This window comes from Lissotriton vulgaris, unplaced genomic scaffold (genome assembly GCF_964263255.1).
Source record: "Lissotriton vulgaris unplaced genomic scaffold, aLisVul1.2 SCAFFOLD_1628, whole genome shotgun sequence".
Classification (NCBI taxonomy): Eukaryota; Metazoa; Chordata; class Amphibia; order Caudata; family Salamandridae; genus Lissotriton; species Lissotriton vulgaris.
In genome coordinates, this window is record NW_028244477.1 from 438,880 (window position 1) to 460,201 (window position 21,322).

The window sequence follows — 21,322 nt, forward strand, 5'->3', positions numbered from 1 at the left end:
ATTCTGTGTGCTCAGTGCAGACTTCGAAAGATTTTAGCGAAGAGGTAAGGCAGAGGATGTATACAAAGATGTAGTTGCTTTTTTGTTTTGTTGAAACAATACGCTTTGGTTCTATTCACCTGAGAGTATGGGCTCGCATGACGGCATCAAAACACCCAAGCCTTAACAAGCTTGTTAAATGAAGAGTAGATAAAGGAGCCCTTTGCTTGTGCTCCCAGGTTACCCTAGTGCCCTACCCTTTTGTTTAACTGGCTATCGGAATTTGGCGCCATTCCACTAATCTGTATTGCCCTGCCTCCACAGCAAGTGTAGTCCTACAACAAACTTACTCTGAGCTTTCCGAGCACGAGCAGCAAGGGTGTAGGAGACATCCCATTTCTGGGGAGAACGCACAGCCTGGGAGAGCTAAGCCAGGGGCTCTGGCTCGGCCCCAAGAGTCAAAGCATGAGTCATTAAATGATGTAAATCCGACAATACGTCATGAAACAATATGATCACGGTTTTAAAATTAAAAAAATAAATGTACCAGTGTCTCGGGTACATAAGATTTACATCAAGGCATTTTTACTTTTTTAAACATGAAATATTCAAGAACACATACATATTCCCATGCCCTGACTACCTTCCCACGAGTTACCCAAAATGCTTATTTACTATCTCGAATTGTTTATACAGCCTATATTACTATTAAATGTAAAGTAAGATTGTTTTATGTTACACACAGAGAAGTTCGGTTTTTAGAACACAGATCCTTTACCAAATTATTTCAATGTGCTCGCAAAGTGAATAGCTAAGGAAAATGATACGTAGTTGTGGGGCACTGGAATTATGCGGCACAAGAGGGCCAATTATGCTGCAGAAGAGGGCCAAATTACGTGGCAGGGTTGACGGAATCATGCAGTAAGAAAATGTAAACTATGCTGCCTAATGCGGCACATTTGCTGATAGTATTGCTTCACTATTTCAACACTTGTTAACACTGGGAATAGGTTGTACCTCATTAGTACCAAGTTTAACAGTCAAAAATAGCCATAAGCAACAGAAAGGTGACCAGTCAACCTTTACAATGGGCCTTCCGTTACACTGCAACACATGGCAGGAGGCTTTGCCAATGCTTGTAGCTAATTGCGATCAGGAGCTAAACTTTCCTAAAAACACTTTGTTTTCAAAACAGGCATTCCAGCTGTATCTTTAACATAAAATAGCACCTTTATTCCCCATCGCTGGGTACCTTGGCTTACATAACTGAACGATATTGGTAGAAGTTCAATACCTTAAGTACCACAATTAAAAGAAGAAAACAAAATTAAACAAATATGTCGTGCAGTCACCAAAGAACTGAAGAAGATTTGTTTATTCTTCATTTGCCACTTTAAAAATCTGGTGGTGGGAATTGCCCCTAAACTCCCCACTCAAAAATCTGGTTGAAGGGTGATACATCCCTCGTAGTTTGTACCCCACCCCGAGCAGTGGGTGTTTACATGTGCACTCTGCGCAGAAGCACGACAGAGAGCACTAGGTCACGAGCGAGATTTATTTATATGTATTTATTAGAGCTCGGTTCTTGGGTCCCGGACATGGCTATCACTCGGAACTGCAGGCAGTGGCAAGAGAACTCACTAAGGGGAGGAGGTGGGGCTCCACTGCTGGAATAGCAAGGGGCGCTGGACAATCAGTTGGGGTCACGGTTTGAACAGGGGTGCTGCTGTAGCAGAGTTCTATGGCTCCTGATCAGGCGGGCAACTAGAGCCAAATTTCGGTGGGGGCTGAAAAATATCTCGGGGGGGGGGATGGGGGCCTAATTCTAACAACCATAGACAGTAGCTGTAAGAAGGGGTGAAAACATAACAAAAGCCTACATTACAAGTAAATGGTCTTTTAAAGACCTGTCAACCACTCGGGTGCGGCTGCAATCAGACGGTCGCCAGGCACCAAAGCTGTGTCAGCACACACGACGGGGTGGGGGTGTGGGGGGCGGCGGCAGGGGGTAGAGGGGGGGCTGATACAATGAAGACGAAAGGCGCCGCAAGTCCGCTTTAGGCTGCTCCCTGTCACTGTGTGGCATCATTCTCTGGGCTCGGCAGACCCTCCTTGCCAGGACGATTCATTATTCTGTGTGGTCCTGCTGGTGCTCTGCTACCATACTTACAGAAGGCAATTATTTTTTTTAACAATTTTAAGACGTAATCCTCAAATTACACAAGTGAGGTTCATTGGAAGGCCGTATACGAGGCAGATTATTACGAGTTGACGCCCCATTACAGATGAAGCATTAGCATTAGGGTCTGCTCTGTGACACCTCGGTGCTCTCCGTGACCCTTAACAGTGCGGCAACTCTCTCCTCACACCAAGGGGGGCGAAGCAGGGCCCTGTAGCCCAGCAATGCCTGTGTTAACAACATCAAAGCCTTGTTAAGGAAATGTTCTTTTTAAAGACCTGTCAAGTACTTGGGAGCAGTAAGACAGCAGAGCACAAAAGCTCCTCACCCCCCACGTGAGCCAGGCAGGGGGCCTGGTGTTGCTATGGCCCTTGGACCATTCACACCACGGCTCCCCATGTGCATGTGCTGGACCGGCCCAGAAGCACTGTTTTCGCCTCACACCTCTGCGCCAGGCACCACAGTTTATTATGCTTTGGCTCCCTCATGTGGCCAAATCCTGCAACAACAATGAAAATCAGTGACACTCGGTTTAAACCAGGTCAGCTGATTTTCATCCTGTAGGGTATTTTCGAGTAGAGTCGGTTTTAACCGAATTCCGGACAGCCTACATATATCTGTTGGCAGAGCACCTTCCAGGAGTTTACAATCAGATAGCCGATCTGTTGAGTCGGCAGACACAACAAATTCACAAATGGGAACTACATCCACAAGTTCTTCAACCATTCTTTCACAAGTGGGGGCATCCAGACATAGATATGTCCGCCACACACGAAAACGCAAAATGCCCAACCTTCGCCACCAGGTTTCCACACCCGCTGTCCAAGGGCAATTCGATATGGATGAATTGGTTGGACAGATTTGCGTATGCTTTTCCGCCAATACCACTAATACCACTAGTAGTACGCAAGCTCACACAACAGTCTCTCAAATTAATCCTGGTAGCTCCCACATGGCCACGCCAACCGTGGTTCACCGCGCTGTTAGGACTCTCTCTAGCTCCACACCAAAAGTTACGCCTAACACCATCTCTGCTAACGCAGAACCATGGAGACATCAGACATCCAGATCCAAATCAACTGAATCTGGCGATATGGCTCCTGAAGTCTTAGAGTTTGGTTATCTTAACCTACCTCCAGACTGTATGATCATTATTAAAGAGGCCAGGAGACCTACTACAAGAGCTTGTTATGCTGCTAAATGGAAGAGATTTGCCATTTATTGCAACAATAACCAAATAGATCCCCTGGATGCTTCTATCCAGGATATCATTTGCTACCTTTTACATTTACAAAGATGTAACTTGGCATATTTATTCATACGCCTGCACCTTGCAGCAATTTCAGCATATTTACAAAACAGACAACATCAGTCTCTTTTTAGAGTACCCGCTATTAAAGCATTTATGGAAGGATTAAAAAGAATCATTCCCCCCGGTTACCACCTTCTCCAGTGTGGAACCTAAATGTTGTTCTTACAAGACTCATGGGACCACCTTTTGAACCTTTACACAAATGTGGACTGCAATTCCTCACATGGGAAACAGCTTTCCTTATTGCTATTACCTCTCTTAGGAGAGTTAGTGAGATACAAGCTTTCACAATACAAGAACCTTTTTTACAGCTACATCGTAACAAAGAGGTTCTGAGAACTAATCCTAAATTCCTTCCAAAAGTCATTACTCCTTTTCATTTAAACCAATCTGTAGAGTTACCTGTGTTTTTCTAAAACCCTGACTCTGTAGCAAAAAGAGCTCTACACACACTAGATGTCAAAAGAGCTCTTCTCTACTATATAGATAGGACTAAATCTTAATTAAAAAAAAAATTGTTTGTATCTTTCTCTCCACCACATAAAGACATCCCCATCTCTAAGAGTGGAATTGCAAGGTGGATTGTCAAATGTATACAAATATGCTTTCTGTAGGAGAGTAGGGTCTGCAATCCTATGATCACCCAGATTTTTTGCTTTTGTTTCACTGGTTTACAACTTTCTCTGGCCGCGGGCCTGCCAATCAGACCCACGGCCTAGCTGTTCTCTCGCTAAATTGATATGTGTACCCTAGGTGCATTACCCAATTGGAACTGGGCCACCCTGTCAGACCCTGTAACTCAGGGCATCGGTGTACCCAGGGCCTACCAGGGGCTGCAGCATGTATTATGCCACCCCTGGATGGCCATCTAAATCTGACACAACTGGCTGCACGACAGCTGGGGCAACGTGGCGTACTCGCCCTTTGCTTTAGATATAGTATACCTATATCTAACCTCCAAATGGACACCCGAATTCCTATCAGCCACTCCTATGGCAGGCCTTGACAATCCTGAAGGCAGAGTGCGTGGAATCGTGTGAACTGGGCTCTGGCACGAGCCGAGCCCGGTTGCAGCTTGCGGAACCAAGACCCAATGGCTGCTCCATGATAACGCGTGCCATATTGATAACTTCGGTATCGCGTTATCAAGACATGTCGAGTAAGGTGTCATACGAATCGGGATACTGACCCCTCACCAATGCTGGCGACGGGGTTAGCATTCCACCCTTCTAGAGGGACACGACATGTACGTAACTGTGAACCCCGGTTAAAGTTAACTGAAGCCTCAGCTCCACAAAATGGATGCTGCCACCACAGACACGAGTCTGACCTCCTGCTGCTGGGAGTCCTTCCAGCGAGGAGAGCTTGGACAAAGGGTTTCCTGTCCGGGGCGGTGCTCGCACCATCCCAGACAGGGTTTTGTGTATCCTGGGTAGGCAGGGCTTTACAGGAAGGTGACTGCGGAGTGGCACCCCGGTGCTCACTACGCATCTGCCGGCTAGAACCAGTTCCAGGGGCACACCAGCCCCTGACTTGGGGAAAGTCCGGCATGGGAGAGGGGTGTAACCACCCCCCTTCCTGGTCCCACCCCTAGGGCAGGACCTAGTCGCGTACCCACCCCTTTCTTTAGGATAAAGGCAGGAGCGGGGACCCTTCCAAATTAGATCATCTTTGAATCCTGAAACTACTTTCTACGAAAGGAAATCAAGACTTCTTCTCAAGATTTCTCCCTTGTGACTAAGGAGTAGTCACCCTGCATCCGCAGGCACCATCTAAGAACTCTGCGGTCTGCTGCACGTCCTTCCTCAGGAATCCGACTGCCCAGCTCGACGAGAACCGGTTTCCCTGGCACCTCTGACCTCTACCCACATCGTCAGCTCAGCTGAGATCCGTGGGTGCGACGAGACCTCGAGGGACCGGCCATCATCAGAACCTGCACGATTTCTAACACAGCACGACCACCGAGGGATCCTCTGGTGAGTGCTCTGGGGTCCGAGAAGCTCCGACCTTGAGCAGCTCCAGCACCGAAGTGCAGCCTCCCAGTATCTCCACGATCTGCGTGGGGCCCTTCTGCTTTCCGCTGCTCATCACGTTGTCTGGTTACTAGCCGCTGGCTTGTGGCCTTCTCGACGACGCCCGACAACAACTCTGCTGGTCTGGTTGCTCCAGACTGGCCTTTGCTCCCTTCTAAGAGAGGAGCACTCCGGACCCTCCTGGTCCACTCAAGACGCCATTTTAGGACCACCACGTGGCCCTGAATTTGCCAAGGCCCCTGGACCACGCACGCAATTCAGCGAGGACATCGCCGACTTCGTCAGCCCGCATGCCCTCCCCTCCGCTGACTACATCCTCCTGGGAGACCTCAACTTCCATCTGGAGAACAACAACGACCGCAACACCAGCACCCTGCTCGACAACCTCGCCAACCTGGGACTCAAGCAACTGGTGTCCACCCCCACCCACCTCGCCGGACACACACTCGACGCAGTCTTCTCTTCCAGCACAGACATCGACTTCAGCCACGCCACAGAGCTTCAATGGACGGACCACAGCTGCGTCCACTTCACCTTCAAGAGAACGACGACCCACCAACACCAGCAACAGGCCGCCCGCAGAAGCTGGAACAAGATCACAGCAGACCAGCTCGCCACCTCCCTGAGCCAGCACCCTCCTGCCAGCTCAGCGAACCCCAGCCAGGCCGCCGACAACCTCACGAAGTGGATCAGCAACTGCGCGGACGAACTCGCCCCACTGAGGACCCCGCCTAGCAGACCCGGCAGCAAGAAAGCCCCATGGTTCACCGACGAACTCAAGAGCTCCAAGAAGAACTGCCGAGCCCTCGAGAAAGTCTGGAGAAGGGAACCGACACCGGACAACAGGACCTCCTTCAAACTTGCCACCCGGAAACACCACCAGCTGATCCGCGCCGCCAAGAAAACAGCATTCAAGGACCGGTTGGACAACAACGCACACAACTGCAAGGAACTCTTCAACATCGTGAAAGAGCTTTCCAACCCCAGCGCAGGAAACAACGACATCACCCCATCGCAAGACCTCTGCAACTCCCTCGCTTCATACTTCCACAACAAGATCGCGGACATACACAACAGCTTCAACAACCAACCAACGCACACCATGACCGAGCAACCACCCCCCACCACCACCCTCCACGCCTGGACCCCGATCAGCACCGAAGACACCATCCGCACGATGAACTCCATCCACTCCGGATCACCGACCGACCCCTGCCCTCACCACGTCTTCAACAAGGCCGACGCTGTCATCGCACCCCACCTGCGAGACATCATCAACACATCCTTCGACACCACCATCTTCCCTGAGAGCTGGAAACACGCCGAACTCAGCGCTCTACTCAAGAAACCAACAGCGGACCCCACCGACCTCAAGAATTACCGCCCCATCTCGCTCCTCCCGTTTCCAGCCAAAGTCATCGAGAAGACCGTCAACAAGCAGATGGCCGCTTTCCTCGAGACGAACGGATCCCTCGACCCCTCACAGTCCGGCTTCCAAGCCAACCACAGCACCGAGACCGCCCTCATCGCCGCCACCGATGACATCCGAGCCCTGATGGACAATGGAGAAACAGCGGCCCTCATCCTCCTAGACCTCTCCGCGGCATTCGACACGGTCTGCCACCGCACCCTAGTACGGCGCCTCAGCAACAACGGAATCCAGGACAAGGCGCTGGAATGGATCATCTCCTTCCTCGACGGAAGAACACAGAGAGTCCGCCTACCACCGTACAAGTCAGAGGCCTCCGAAGTCATCTGCGGCGTCCCCCAAGGATCATCTCTGAGCCCCACCCTCTTCAACGTCTACATGAGCCCCCTCGCGGCCATCGTACGCAAACACAACCTCAGCATAATCTCCTACGCCGACGACACCCAGCTGATCCTCTCCCTGACCAACGACCCCGCCGCCGCCAGAGCCAACCTGCACGAAGGGATGAAAGAGGTAGCCGAGTGGATGACGACCAGCCGCCTGAAACTGAACTCGGACAAGACGGAGGTCCTCATCCTGGGCTCCTCACCCTCCGCCTGGGACGACTCCTGGTGGCCTCCCGCCTTGGGCACCGCACCCAAACCGACAGACCATGCACGCAACCTGGGCTTCATCCTGGACCCCTCCCTCTCCATGACCAGGCAAGTCAGCAACGTCTCCTCGGCGTGCTTCAACATCCTACGCATGCTACGGAAGATCTTCTGGTGGATCCCCACCGAGACCAGGAAGACCGTCACCCAGGCTCTCGTCACCAGCCGACTGGACTACGGCAACGCCCTCTACGCCGGTACCACCGCCAAGCTCCAGAAGAGACTCCAGCGGATCCAGAACGCCTCAGCCAGACTCATCCTCGACATCCCACGAACCAGCCACATCTCCGGACATCTGAGAGACCTTCACTGGCTCCCCGTCAACAAAAGAATCACCTTCCGCCTCCTCACCCACGCACACAAAGCCCTACACGACCAAGGCCCGAGCTACCTCAACAGCCGAGTCAACTTCTACGCTCCCAAACGCCACCTCCGATCAGCCAACCACGCCCTCGCCGCCGTCCCCCGCATCCGAAGAGCGACTACAGGAGGAAGGTCCTTCTCCTACCTGGCCGCCAAGACCTGGAACTCCCTCCCTCCCGACCTGCGCCTGACCCAAGACCACCTCTCCTTCAGGAAGAAGCTGAAGACCTGGCTGTTCGAGCAGTAGCGGCCCCCCCCCTCCCCCCCCCCCCCCAGCGCCTTGAGACCCTACGGGTATGTAGCACGCTTTATAAGTGTCACTGATTGATTGATTGAAGGCTTGTTGCCCCAACCCTGGGCCCAGCGACGCCGACAGCATCAACCTTCGTGGGACAGCTCGCACCTCCATCCTGGTCGCCGACAACGCCTCCTGGTCCGTGAGACTGCAGAGCCTAGCGTCGCCGACCCACCTAGTCGAGGTGACGATCATCCGGTGCCCTCCTGGTACCCTCTGACTACTGGCTAGTAGTTACGAACTTGGTCCCCTCTGCTTTCAGGTGTCATCCATCTCTGATCCAGGCTTGGATCTCTACGAACTATCTCCACTGGTCGCCGGCCAGCAACTCCTTCCTTCTGGCTCCTGGTTCATCAGCGAAGACTCCCGACGTCTGTACAAGACTTATGCAGCCGCAGCCCCTGGGCTAGGTAACTTCGGCATTTCGGTGTCCGCATAGCCTCACTATCTAAGGGTCCAGAGTCCCTGTCGCTTCCGGCTTACCTTATCGGGTTCGCCCGAGAACACTAACCTTTCCGTGCCCTCGGGCACTTGTATAGATTGTGCACTTGAAGTATTTTCCTAAGAGTTTTGTTGTGTGCTTAGTACCCTGGCCTCATAAAGAGTACAGGGCTGTTGTGACTTTAAATAAACCCACTGTTTATTTTCATAACACTTGTGTGGTGTCCTTTCACTTGGTGTTCAAGGGGTATGTGATGGTATAACAGCTGGCTTAACACGCCCTCTAGAGTTTAGCCCGAAGACTGCTCGTATCCACGCTACTAGGATAGCTGGTCTAAGGTTGACTTACAACCAATCACCATAAAAAATCACCTGTTTTCAGTTTCTATTTTTGGTAAATTCTGGTGGTGTTTTTTCAGTGTTTTCCAGTGATTTCCATACCTCAAAAAAACAGTGCTTTTCAGTGTTTACTCATTTTCGCGCCATAAAAAACAACTGAAACTGTGTTTTGCCGGTGTTTATGGAACGCTTTGCTTTTATGATTGCTTTTTCAATTTTTATTCATAAATTGTATACTACTCTACAGTTCAGAAGCTTAATAAAGTCATGAAATCCTTTCCATTGTTCTTTGATTCTGCAGCTCAGATTTAACAAGCATTTGCAATGCAATAGTTCTCGCATTTTTGCGAGTTTAAGCTATTGGCATTGTAAATGACAAAGACTTTTATTTATGTTTTAAAAACAAAAATAAAAGGCATTGTTATTCGCAATGTGAATAGCTCAAACTGATTAAATGCAAGACCTATTGCATTGTAAATGCTTGTTTTAAATGGAAGCATGCATTGGCCACTCAGCAAGTGTTTGTCAAATATACGTAGAGAACTTTTTTTAATGCTATTATGAAATTGCAATGTGGCTGAAGGGGTATATGCAAGTCAAACAAGCATCGGCATAGCCATAAGGTCTCGCCTTTGGGACCTTACAAGTGTTTAGTTATCCAGCACAATATCCTTCGTGCAACAACATCAACTGTTGCATGGCTTAACACTTATAAGGTCCCAAAGGCGAGACCTATTGCCTACGCCAATGCTTCTTTGGCTTTGTGAGCTTGCACATTCTGTGTGCTCAGTGCAGACTTCGAAAGATTTTAGCGAAGAGGTAAGGCAGAGGATGTATACAAAGAAAGTTGTTTTTTTGTTTTGTTGAAGCAATGCGCTTTGGTTCTATTCACCTGAGAGTATGGGCTCGCATGACGGCATCAAAACACCCAAGCCTTAACAAGCTTGTTAAATGAAGAGTAGATAAAGGAGCCCTTTGCTTGTGCTCCCAGGTTACCCTAGTGCCCTACCCTTTTGTTTAACTGGCTATCGGAATTTGGCGCCATTCCACTAATCTGTATTGCCCTGCCTCCACAGCAAGTGTAGTCCTACAACAAACTTACTCTGAGCTTTCCGAGCACGAGCAGCAAGGGTGTAGGAGACATCCCATTTCTGGGGAGAACGCACAGCCTGGGAGAGCTAAGCCAGGGGCTCTGGCTCGGCCCCAAGAGTCAAAGCATGAGTCATTAAATGATGTAAATCCGACAATACGTCATGAAACAATATGATCACGGTTTTAAAATTAAAAAAATAAATGTACCAGTGTCTCGGGTACATAAGATTTACATCAAGGCATTTTTACTTTTTTAAACATGAAATATTCAAGAACACATACATATTCCCATGCCCTGACTACCTTCCCACGAGTTACCCAAAATGCTTATTTACTTTCTCGAAATGTTTATACAGCCTATATTACTATTAAATGTAAAGTAAGATTGTTTTATGTTACACACAGAGAAGTTCGGTTTTTAGAACACAGATCCTTTACCAAATTATTTCAATGTGCTCGCAAAGTGAATAGCTAAGGAAAATGATACGTAGTTGTGGGGCACTGGAATTATGCGGCACAAGAGGGCCAATTATGCTGCAGAAGAGGGCCAAATTACGTGGCAGGGTTGACGAAATCATGCAGTAAGAAAATGTAAACTATGCTGCCTAATGCGGTACATTTGCTGATAGTATTGCTTCACTATTTCAACACTTGTTAACACTGGGAATAGGTTGTACCTCATTAGTACCAAGTTTAACAGTCAAACATAGCCATAAGCAACAGAAAGGTGACCAGTCAACCTTTACAATGGGCCTTCCGTTACACTGCAACACATGGCAGGAGGCTTTGCCAATGCTTGTAGCTAATTGCGATCAGGAGCTAAACTTTCCTAAAAACACTTTGTTTTCAAAACAGGCATTCCAGCTGTATCTTTAACATAAAATAGCACCTTTATTCCCCATCGCTGGGTACCTTGGCTTACATAACTGAACGATATTGGTAGAAGTTCAATACCTTAAGTACCACAATTAAAAGAAGAAAACACAATTAAACAAATATGTCGTGCAGTCACCAAAGAACTGAAGAAGATTTGTTTATTCTTCATTTGCCACTTTAAAAATCTGGTGGTGGGAATTGCCCCTAAACTCCCCACTCAAAAATCTGGTTGAAGGGTGATACATCCCTCGTAGTTTGTACCCCACCCCAAGCAGTGGGTGTTTACATGTGCACTCTGCGCAGAAGCACGACAGAGAGCACTAGGTCACGAGCGAGATTTATTTATATGTATTTATTAGAGCTCGGTTCTTGGGTCCCGGACATGGCTATCACTCGGAACTGCAGGCAGTGGCAAGAGAACTCACTAAGGGGAGGAGGTGGGGCTCCACTGCTGGAATAGCAAGGGGCGCTGGACAATCAGTTGGGGTCACGGTTTGAACAGGGGTGCTGCTGTAGCAGAGTTCTATGGCTCCTGATCAGGCGGGCAACTAGAGCCAAATTTCGGTGGGGGCTGAAAAATATCTCGGGGGGGGGGATGGGGGCCTAATTCTAACAACCATAGACAGTAGCTGTAAGAAGGGGTGAAAACATAACAAAAGCCTACATTACAAGTAAATGGTCTTTTAAAGACCTGTCAACCACTCGGGTGCGGCTGCAATCAGACGGTCGCCAGGCACCAAAGCTGTGTCAGCACACACGACGGGGTGGGGGTGTGGGGGGCGGCGGCAGGGGGTAGAGGGGGGGCTGATACAATGAAGACGAAAGGCGCCGCAATTCCGCTTTAGGCTGCTCCCTGTCACTGTGTGGCATCATTCTCTGGGCTCGGCAGACCCTCCTTGCCAGGACGATTCATTATTCTGTGTGGTCCTGCTGGTGCTCTGCTACCATACTTACAGCTAACTTTGTGGACCCTGGACAGATCATGCCAGGTACAGATTTCCTGGTGACCAATGCCAGCAACGTCACTACCAGTCATAGTATGGCGATTGTTGCTTTCTCCTGGGGAGGGGTAAATGGCCAGAAAAAGGTTGTTGTTAGTTCAGACCTCCCAGTGGATTGTTTGTTGGGCAATGATTTGTAGTCATCACAATGGTCAGAAGTGGAGCACAGGACTCACATGGAAATGTTAGGCTTGCCAGCACATGTGCTTGCTGTGACTAGGTCACAGGCCACACGATGCCCCACTGAACCGGTGCTGGATCCTGGAACAACGGACCAGACACCTCCCAAGAAGAAGAGCAGTCGGGTTAAGGCATCGCCTTCCCCCTTGCCCCAGGTCGAGGATCAGGTCTCAGAGGAGGCTGACCTCCAGGAATTGCGGGAAACTGAACCTAAAGAACTCGAACTTGATCAAGTTGAGTTTCTGGGCTCAGGGGGACCCTCACGAGAAGACCTGGGGAAGGACCAGTTAGACTGCCCTTCCCTTGAACCCCTCAGACAGCAGGCTGCTGCTGAGGCTGCTGGGAACGCCACAGGTACCCACAAGGTATACTGGGAGGATGGACTCCTGTACACTGAGGCAAGAGACCCCAAGCTTGGCATGACCAGGAGGCTGGTTATCCTCTTGTCTCAGCGTGGTTTCCTTCTTACCTTGGCCCACGAGATTCCCTTAGCAGGACACTTAGGCCAGACGAAGACGTGGGACAGGCTTGTCTCACACTGTCACTGGCCTCACATGAACGAGGATACCAAGGAGTTTTGTCGCTCCTGTGTCACTTGCCAAGCCAGTGGTAAATCAGGTGGCACAACAAAGGCCCCCCTTATACCAATGCCTGTGGTGGGGGTGCCCTTTGAACGAGTGGGGATTGACATTGTCGGTTCAATGGAACCCCAAACAGCATCAGGGCACAAGTTTATACTGGTGGTAGTGGATCATGCCACCAGGTATCCTGAAGCTATTCCCCTTAGGACCACGACAGCACCTGTTGTGGCAAGAGCCCTAGTTGGAGTGTTCTCCAGAGTAGGCTTCCCTAAGGAGGTTGTCTCTGACAGAGGTGCAAACTTTATGTCGAGCTACTTGACTGCTATGTGGAAGGAATGTGGTGTCAACTACAAGTTCACTACACCCTATCATCCACAATGCAATGGGCTTGTTGAAAGGTTCAACAGGACCCTAAAAGGGATGATTCACGGACTACCTGAAAAGCTCCGGCGTAGATGGGACGTCCTGATTCCCTGCCTTTTATTCGCTTATAGAGAAGTCCCACAGAAGGGGGTTGGCTACAGCCCTTTTGAACTTTTGTATGGACATCCTGTAAGAGGAACCCTGTGCTTGGTGAAGGAAGGATGGGAGAGACCTCTCAAAAAGCCTGCAACCAGCATAGTGGACTATGTGCTTGGCCTCCGCTCCCGGATGGCTGAGTACATGGAAAAGGCATCCGAAAACCTTAAGGCCAGCCAAGAACTCCAAAAAGCTTGGCATGACCAAAAGGCTGTCCTGACTGTTTATCAGCCTGGACAGAAGGTGTGGGTGTTGGAGCCAGTGGCCCCAGCAGCACTCAAAGACAAATGGTCTGGGCCCTACACCATTCTTGAGAAAAAGGGAGAGGTCACCTACCTGGTGGACCTTGGAACTCCCAGGAGTCCCCACAGGGTGCTCCATGTCAACAGGCTCAAAGCATATGTCGACAGGAAGGACATGAGTTTGCTCATGGCCATAGATGAGGGAAAGGAGGAAGAGAGTGACCCTCTCCCAGACCTGCTCACTCAGAATCCTGGCGATGGATCAGTAGACAGTGTTGTCTTTTGTGGCAGCCTCTCTGAACATCAACAGAAGGATTGTAAACAGGTTCTTCAATCCTTACGGCATATGTTCTCTCTAACACCCAGTCAGACCAATTGGTGTACCCATGAGGTTGACACTGGTGACAGCTTGCCCGTCAAGAGTAAAATCTACAGGCAGCCCGATCACGTTAGAGACTGCATCAAAACTGAAGTGCAGAAAATGTTGGAGTTGGGAGTCATTGAACCCTCGGATAGCCCTTGGGCTAGTCCTGTAGTTCTAGTGCCGAAACCTCACACCCCGGGTGGTAAGAAAGAGATGAGGTTCTGCGTAGACGACAGGGGTCTCAATGCAGTCACTAAGACTGATGCCCACCCAATACCAAGGGCAGATGAGCTTATAGATAGATTGGCTTCTGCCAACTACTTATGTACGTTTGACCTGACAGCTGGGTATTGGCAAATCAGGTTAGCTGAGGACGCCAAGCCTAAGACAGCATTTTCTACCCCTGGTGGGCATTATCAATTTGTGGTAATGCCCTTTGGTTTGAAAAATGCACCTGCCACCTTCCAAAGGCTGGTGAATCACGTTCTCACTGGGCTGGATGACTTCTGTGCGGCGTATCTTGACGATATTGCTGTCTTTAGCTCCACCTGGGAGGATTACCTGGTCCACCTGAGGAAAGTGTTAGAGGCTCTGCAAGCAGCAGGTCTCACTATCAAGGCCACCAAGTGCCAGATAGGGCAGACACAGGTTGTATACTTGGGCCACTTTGTAGGTGGAGGCCAAGTTCAACCACTGGAGAGCAAAATACAGTCAATCAGGGACTGGGCTCCTCCAACCACCCAGACTCAGGTTCGAGCTTTCTTGGGCCTGACTGGTTACTACCGAAAGTTTGTCAGAAATTATGGATCGATTGTGACTCCACTTAATGAACTGACAAGTAAGAAAATGCCAAAAAAGGTTCAGTGGACAGCGAGCTGTCAAAAAGCATTCGATGACCTAAAACAGACCATGTGCACGGCACCTATCCTCAAGAGTCCAGACTACTCCAAACCATTCATTGTCCAAACAGATGCTTCTGAGTTGGGTGTGAGAGCTGTTCTATCTCAACTGAATTTTGATGGTAATGACCAGCCCATTGCTTTTATAAGCAGACGGCTGACCCCCAGAGAGAAAAATTGGTCAGCTATTGAGAGTGAGGCCTTTGCTGTGGTTTGGGCCCTGAAGAAACTGAGGCCATACTTGTTTGGCACTCATTTCAAGATTCAGACCGACCATAAGCCCCTCTTGTGGCTAAATCAGATGAAGGGTGAAAACCCCAAACTGCTTAGGTGGTCCATTTCCCTACAGGGGATGGACTTCACAGTGGAGCATAGACCTGGCACTGATCATGGCAATGCAGATGGGCTCTCCAGGTATTTCCACTTAGAACAAGAAGACTCACCTGGTCAAGGTTAGTTTATTGTCCCAACGTTTGGGGGGGGGGGGTCATGTAGGAGAGTAGGGTCTGCAATCCTATGATCACCCAGATTTTTTGCTTTTGTTTCACTGGTTTACAACTTTCTCTGGCCGCAGGCCTGCCAATCAGACCCACGGCCTAGCTGCTCTCTCGCTAAATTGATATGTGTACCCTAGGTGCATTACCCAATTGGAACTGGGCCACCCTGTCAGACCCTGTAACTCAGGGCATCGGTGTACCCAGGGCCTACCAGGGGCTGCAGCATGTATTATGCCACCCCTGGATGGCCATCTAAATCTGACACAACTGGCTGCGCGACAGCTGGGGCAACGTGGCGTACTCGCCCTTTGCTTTAGATATAGTATACCTATATCTAACCTCCAAATGGACACCCGAATTCCTATCAGCCACTCCTATGGCAGGCCTTGACAATCCTGAATGCAGAGTGCGTGGAATCGTGTGAACTGGGCTCTGGCACGAGCCGAGCCCGGTTGCGGCTTGCGGAACCAAGACCCAATGGCTGTTCCATGATAACGCGTGCCATATTGATAACTTCGGTATCGCGTTATCAAGACATGTCGAGTAAGGTGTCATACGAATCGGGATACTGACCCCTCACCAATGCTGGCGACGGGGTTAGCATTCCACCCTTCTAGAGGGACACGACATGTACGTAACTGTGAACCCCGGTTAAAGTTAACTGAAGCCTCAGCTCCACAAAATGGATGCTGCCACCACAGACACGAGTCTGACCTCCTGCTGCTGGGAGTCCTTCCAGCGAGGAGAGCTTGGACAAAGGGTTTCCTGTCCGGGGCGGTGCTCGCACCATCCCAGACAGGGTTTTGTATATCCTGGTTAGGCAGGGCTTTACAGGAAGGTGACTGCAGAGTGGCACCCCGGTGCTCACTACGCATCTGCCGGCTAGAACCAGTTCCAGGGGCACACCAGCCCCTGACCTGGGGAAAGTCCGGCATGGGAGAGGGGTGTAACCACCCCCCTTCCTGGTCCCACCCCTAGGGCAGGACCTAGTCGCGTACCCACCCCTTTCTTTAGGATAAAGGCAGGAGCGGGAACCCTTCCAAATTAGATCATCTTTGAATCCTGAAACTACTTTCTACGAAAGGAAATCAAGACTTCTTCTCAAGATTTCTCCCTTGTGACTAAGGAGTAGTCACCCTGCATCCGCAGGCACCATCTAAGAACTCTGCGGTCTGCTGCACGTACTTCCTCAGGAATCCGACTGCCCAGCTCGACGAGAACCGGCTTCCCTGGCACCTCTGACCTCTACCCACATCGTCAGCTCAGCTGAGATCCGTGGGTGCGACAAGACCTCGAGGGACCAGCCATCATCAGAACCTGCACGATTTCTAACCAAGCACGACCACCGAGGGATCCTCTGGTGAGTGCTCTGGGGTCCGAGAAGCCCCGACTTTGAGCAGCTCCAGCACCGAAGTGCAGCCTCCCAGTATCTCCACGATCTGCGTGGGGCCCTTCTGCTTTCCGCTGCTCATCACGTTGTCTGGTTACTAGCCGCTGGCTTGTGGCCTTCTCGACGACGCCCGACAACAACGCTGCTGGTCTGGTTGCTCCAGACTGGCCTTTGCTCCCTTCTAAGAGAGGAGCACTCCGGACCCTCCTGGTCCACTCAAGACGCCATTTTAGGACCACCACGTGGTCCTGAATTTGCCAAGGCTTGTTGCCCCAACCCTGGGCCCAGCGACGCCGACAGCATCAACCTTCGTGGGACAGCTCGCACCTCCATCCTGGTCGCCGACAACGCCTCCTGGTCCGTGAGACTGCAGAGCCCAGCGTCGCCCACCCACCTAGTCGAGGTGACGATCATCCGGTGCCCTCCTGGTACCCTCTGACTACTGGTTAGTAGTTACGAACTTGGTCCCCTCTGCTTTCAGGTGTCATCCATCTCTGATCCAGGCTTGGATCTCTACGAACTATCTCCACTGGTCGCCGGCCAGCAACTCCTTCCTTCCGGCTCCTGGTTCGTCAGCGAAGACTCCCGACGTCTGTACAAGACTTATGCAGCCGCAGCCTCTGGGCTAGGTAACTTCGGCATTTCGGTGCCCGCATAGCCTCACTATCTAAGGGTCCAGAGTCCCTGTCGCTTCCGACTTACCTTATCGGGTTCGCCCGAGAACACTAACCTTTTCGTGCCCTCTGGCACTTGTATAGATTGTGCACTTGAAGTATTTTCCTAAGAGTTTTGTTGTGTGCTTAGTACCCTGGCCTCATAAAGAGTACAGGGCTGTTGTGACTTTAAATAAATACACTGTTTATTTTCATAACACTTGTGTGGTGTCCTTTCACTTGGTGTTCAAGGGGTATGTGATGGTATAACAGCTGGCTTAACACGCCCTCTAGAGTTTAGCCCGAAGACTGCTCGTATCCACGCTACTAGGATAGCTGGTCTAAGGTTGACTTACAACCAATCACCATAAGGGTCGTTTGGACTGATGCATAATGATCACTAGAATAGTGAGCACTGCATATCAGGCCAACTTCTCACACTATCAAAAAGCAAAATGTACATTAACAGTTCCTCCTAAAGTGCACTCCACACGCAAAATAGGAACCTCTATGGCTTTCTTAGGGAACATCCCCCTAGAAGGCATATGCAAGGCAGCACTAAACACTACTGTGTTGATGTGCAATCCAAGCAGCAAGCTGCAGTAGGCCAAGCTGTCCTTAAAACTCTTTCAAACTACTGCAACAGATACAGGTGACCACCGCTAGGGACACACTGCTGCAAAATTGATGCACAGTGTAGTATCTGCAGCTCATATGCCTCGAACGGTATGCATCTGTTCTTGGCATGTAGAGCTGCAGATTACTACACGCCCTCCCGCCTCCCCGGGACCTGTATCTGTTCCAGTTTTCATCTTACTTAGATGCACATGCATGGACATCTTTCTATTTACTTCTACTAACTCCATCATTTCCCATCATGGCGAAAAACAATCTAAGGCTGGAGCCGATGCCCATGCGCACTATCGTCCAAGGAAGGAATCACCTATCTCGTGACTACAAAAGACTTCTTCCAATACGACAACAACATGCAATCATCCGAGCCCAACATCAGGTGGTGATCTAATGCACAGTGTGGTAATCTGCAGCTCTACATGCCAAGAACAGATGCATACTGGTAAGTAGCATTTTCCTTCTGGTTTGCTTCCTCATGCATGGCCACCAGTGTCTCTGCTTTAATAATGACACTGTGGCGGAAACACGTGCATGTGCAGAGGCGAACCCTTCATGTGCTGCTGCAGATTAGACCTAATCTATGTTTCATTTTTGAAATTACTCTATCCCCCACTCCAGGGATATGAGCAAACGGAACATTGTTCGCATCAGTTATGTATGAGTATTTGAGTGGAAACCCTTTTGGTAATGTTTACCACTGCCTTTGCTTGAAGCATTGACAGGCAACATTATTTTGCCGTTTATTTTTGTTTTTGAATGAGTGATTGCAGCTACGGAGGCCGTTTGCACATCTGCCTTCACGGCTTCATCAGCCAATGATTTCCCTGCAAGGTGAACGCCATCACGTTGATGACTCAGCCTATGTATCACATGAGTGTTTTGTAGTTCTTGTTGTAACTGAACTATTTGTTCCCAAAGCAACTTCTGCTTAATTGTGCCACCCTTTGCATCTTAGTAACCGTTTTGAATACAGTTTTGTAAGTATTCATTGTAAGATTGAACACAATAATGCAAATTGCACACTATGAGTGTAGGGAATTCGCGGTCCGTATTCCCAAGCGCCATCTTGAATGCTTGTAGTTCAGCTCGCTGAGCTGTACAATCTCTTAGAGATTGAGTTTTAGAGACCATTGGTCGGAATTTGCCATCACGCCAACAACCTTTAACGGTCACGCAGGCTGCACTATAGGCTTGTTTACCCTCCGTAGCAGGTTGAGCTGATCCGTCACTATAAATGATACATTCATATTGTTCTAGAGGCAGAATTTCAGTAGGCAGAGGACATTCTTGTTCATATTGTAAAAATGCTTGTGTTTTCAAATAAGGCTCAAAAACATAGTCATAGTCAACGTCTGTCGCAGCAAGAGAATTAACACATTGTATCCATCTCGGATGTAAAGCTTTAGCATTAGGAATGCTCGCTTTTGTCACTGCCTCTAAGGCAGGTGCAGGTGTAATGACCATAATGCGCTTACCCTGTGCGAGGGCTCTCTCTTTCGCTACAGCAGTTTGAACAGCTGCCAGAATTTTTTCTGTAGAAGTGAATTTCATTTCTGCTTGTGTGTACAAATGTGATTTGTAAGCTATTGGTACTTTTTCACCTTCGTTAAAAGTTAGGTACGTGAATCCGCATTGTCCTGGAATGATTTCGATCACCAAGTTGCGTATGTTTACGCGTGTTTGCAAATGTTTTGTCGCTAACATGTCTTCGCAATGAACGCAAAATTTCAGTGTGTTTTGTGTCCAATTAACTGTTTTAAAATCAGGTTTGATTAATGCGTAGAGAGGTTTTACCCTTTCTGCGTAATTTAGAATGTAAGTTCTTCCGAAATTCAGGAAACCTAGAATCAACTGAAAGATTTTCAGCATTTTTGGAGGTTGGAGCATCGCTCATTTCTCTAGAAAGCTTGCTGCCAGTCTTTTGCCTTCACTTGAAAGTTTGTATCCTAGCAAAAGGACATTGAGGTGGGCAATATTTGATTTCTTAAAATTTTATTTATACCCTTCACAGGCGAAGCCCAATATAATGGTGTTCACCCTGTTCAAGTGCCTATCCAAGTCATCATCTGTCAGATAGATGGCATCGACATATGACAATGCTTCGTCATCATAAGTTTGTAGTAACTCTGTTACCCTCGCTTAAAATAATCCAGGACTATTCTTGAATCCCTAAGGGAGACGACAGAAGTGACTCTCTGTCCCCATGATTTGGCAGGCCTTAATAATCCTGGAGGCAGAGTGCTTGGTTTTATGTGAGATGGTGCTCTAGCATGAGCTGAGCCTGTCTGCAGCTTTCGGAACCATGTCTTTATAGCTGTTCAAGGATATAGCCATACCATATACTCTTAAGTGCATTATAATCCTCGTGGTTATTGCTAACTTTGGATTGGCTTTATCAAAACATGTCGAGTAAGGTGTCATACGATTTGGAATACTACCCCCTCGCCAGTTCTGGCGACGGGGGTAGCATTCCACCCTTACAGAGGGACACAACATGCACCTAACACGAACCCCGGTTAAAGTTAAACAGAGCCTCAGCATTACAAAATGAATGCTGCCACCACAGACACAAGTCTGACCTCCTGCTGCTGGGAGTCCTTCCAGCGAGGGAGGCTTGGACAAAGGGTTTCCTGCCTTGGGAGGTGCTAGCACCACCCCAGACAGGATTTTGTGTAGTGGGATGGGGAGGGCTGAAAAGAATTAGACATTGCCTGGGGCACACAAGGTGTCCTGTGCATATGCCAGTTCAGACCGGTGCTGGGGCTCTCCAGCCCCAGATCTGGCGCGAAACTGGACAAAAGAAAAGGGGTGTAACCACCCCTGTTCCTGATTCCACCCATAGGAGGGACCTAGTAGGTAATCCAGCCCCTAGATTTGGTATATAGGTAGGAGCTGTGTCCCAAGACTTTAGATTATCCTGACTGAAACTCTGATACAAAACTCTGGACCTTCACCACTCGACTTCCAAAGAAGAAGACTGAAGAATCTCCATTGTGGTCAAGGAGTGACCACCCTGCAGCCGCAGGCACCATCCAGCGATCAACGACTTGCTTTGCCGCCGCCTCCTGCCGGAGCCCAGAGCCCGACAAGAACCAGATTCCCAGATATCCAACAGCCCGATCCACAGTCCCTGCAAAGCTGAGAACAAGTGGAGGCGACGAGAGACGTGGGACTGGTCATCTTGAAAAGTCCACGAAGTGCAGTTAGCAGGTCGTGGACTTTTCAAGATGGCCAGCCAGTTCTCTATGAACACCCACCATGTCATACAGGACAGGCAGCCAAGTTGATAAGAAGTTGTATTTTTTTACTTGAATGTCATTGGTTCACAAAGCCTTCCACAGTAAACATGCCATGGCGGACGGAACTCTGGCCCCA

General features: G+C 49.4%; 1 pseudogene; it reads right to left on the minus strand.

Annotated features, from left to right (window-relative positions):
• The window catches only part of LOC147667219 (uncharacterized), a 252,714-nt pseudogene that overhangs the window by 208,352 nt on the left and 23,040 nt on the right, over positions 1 to 21,322 (minus strand).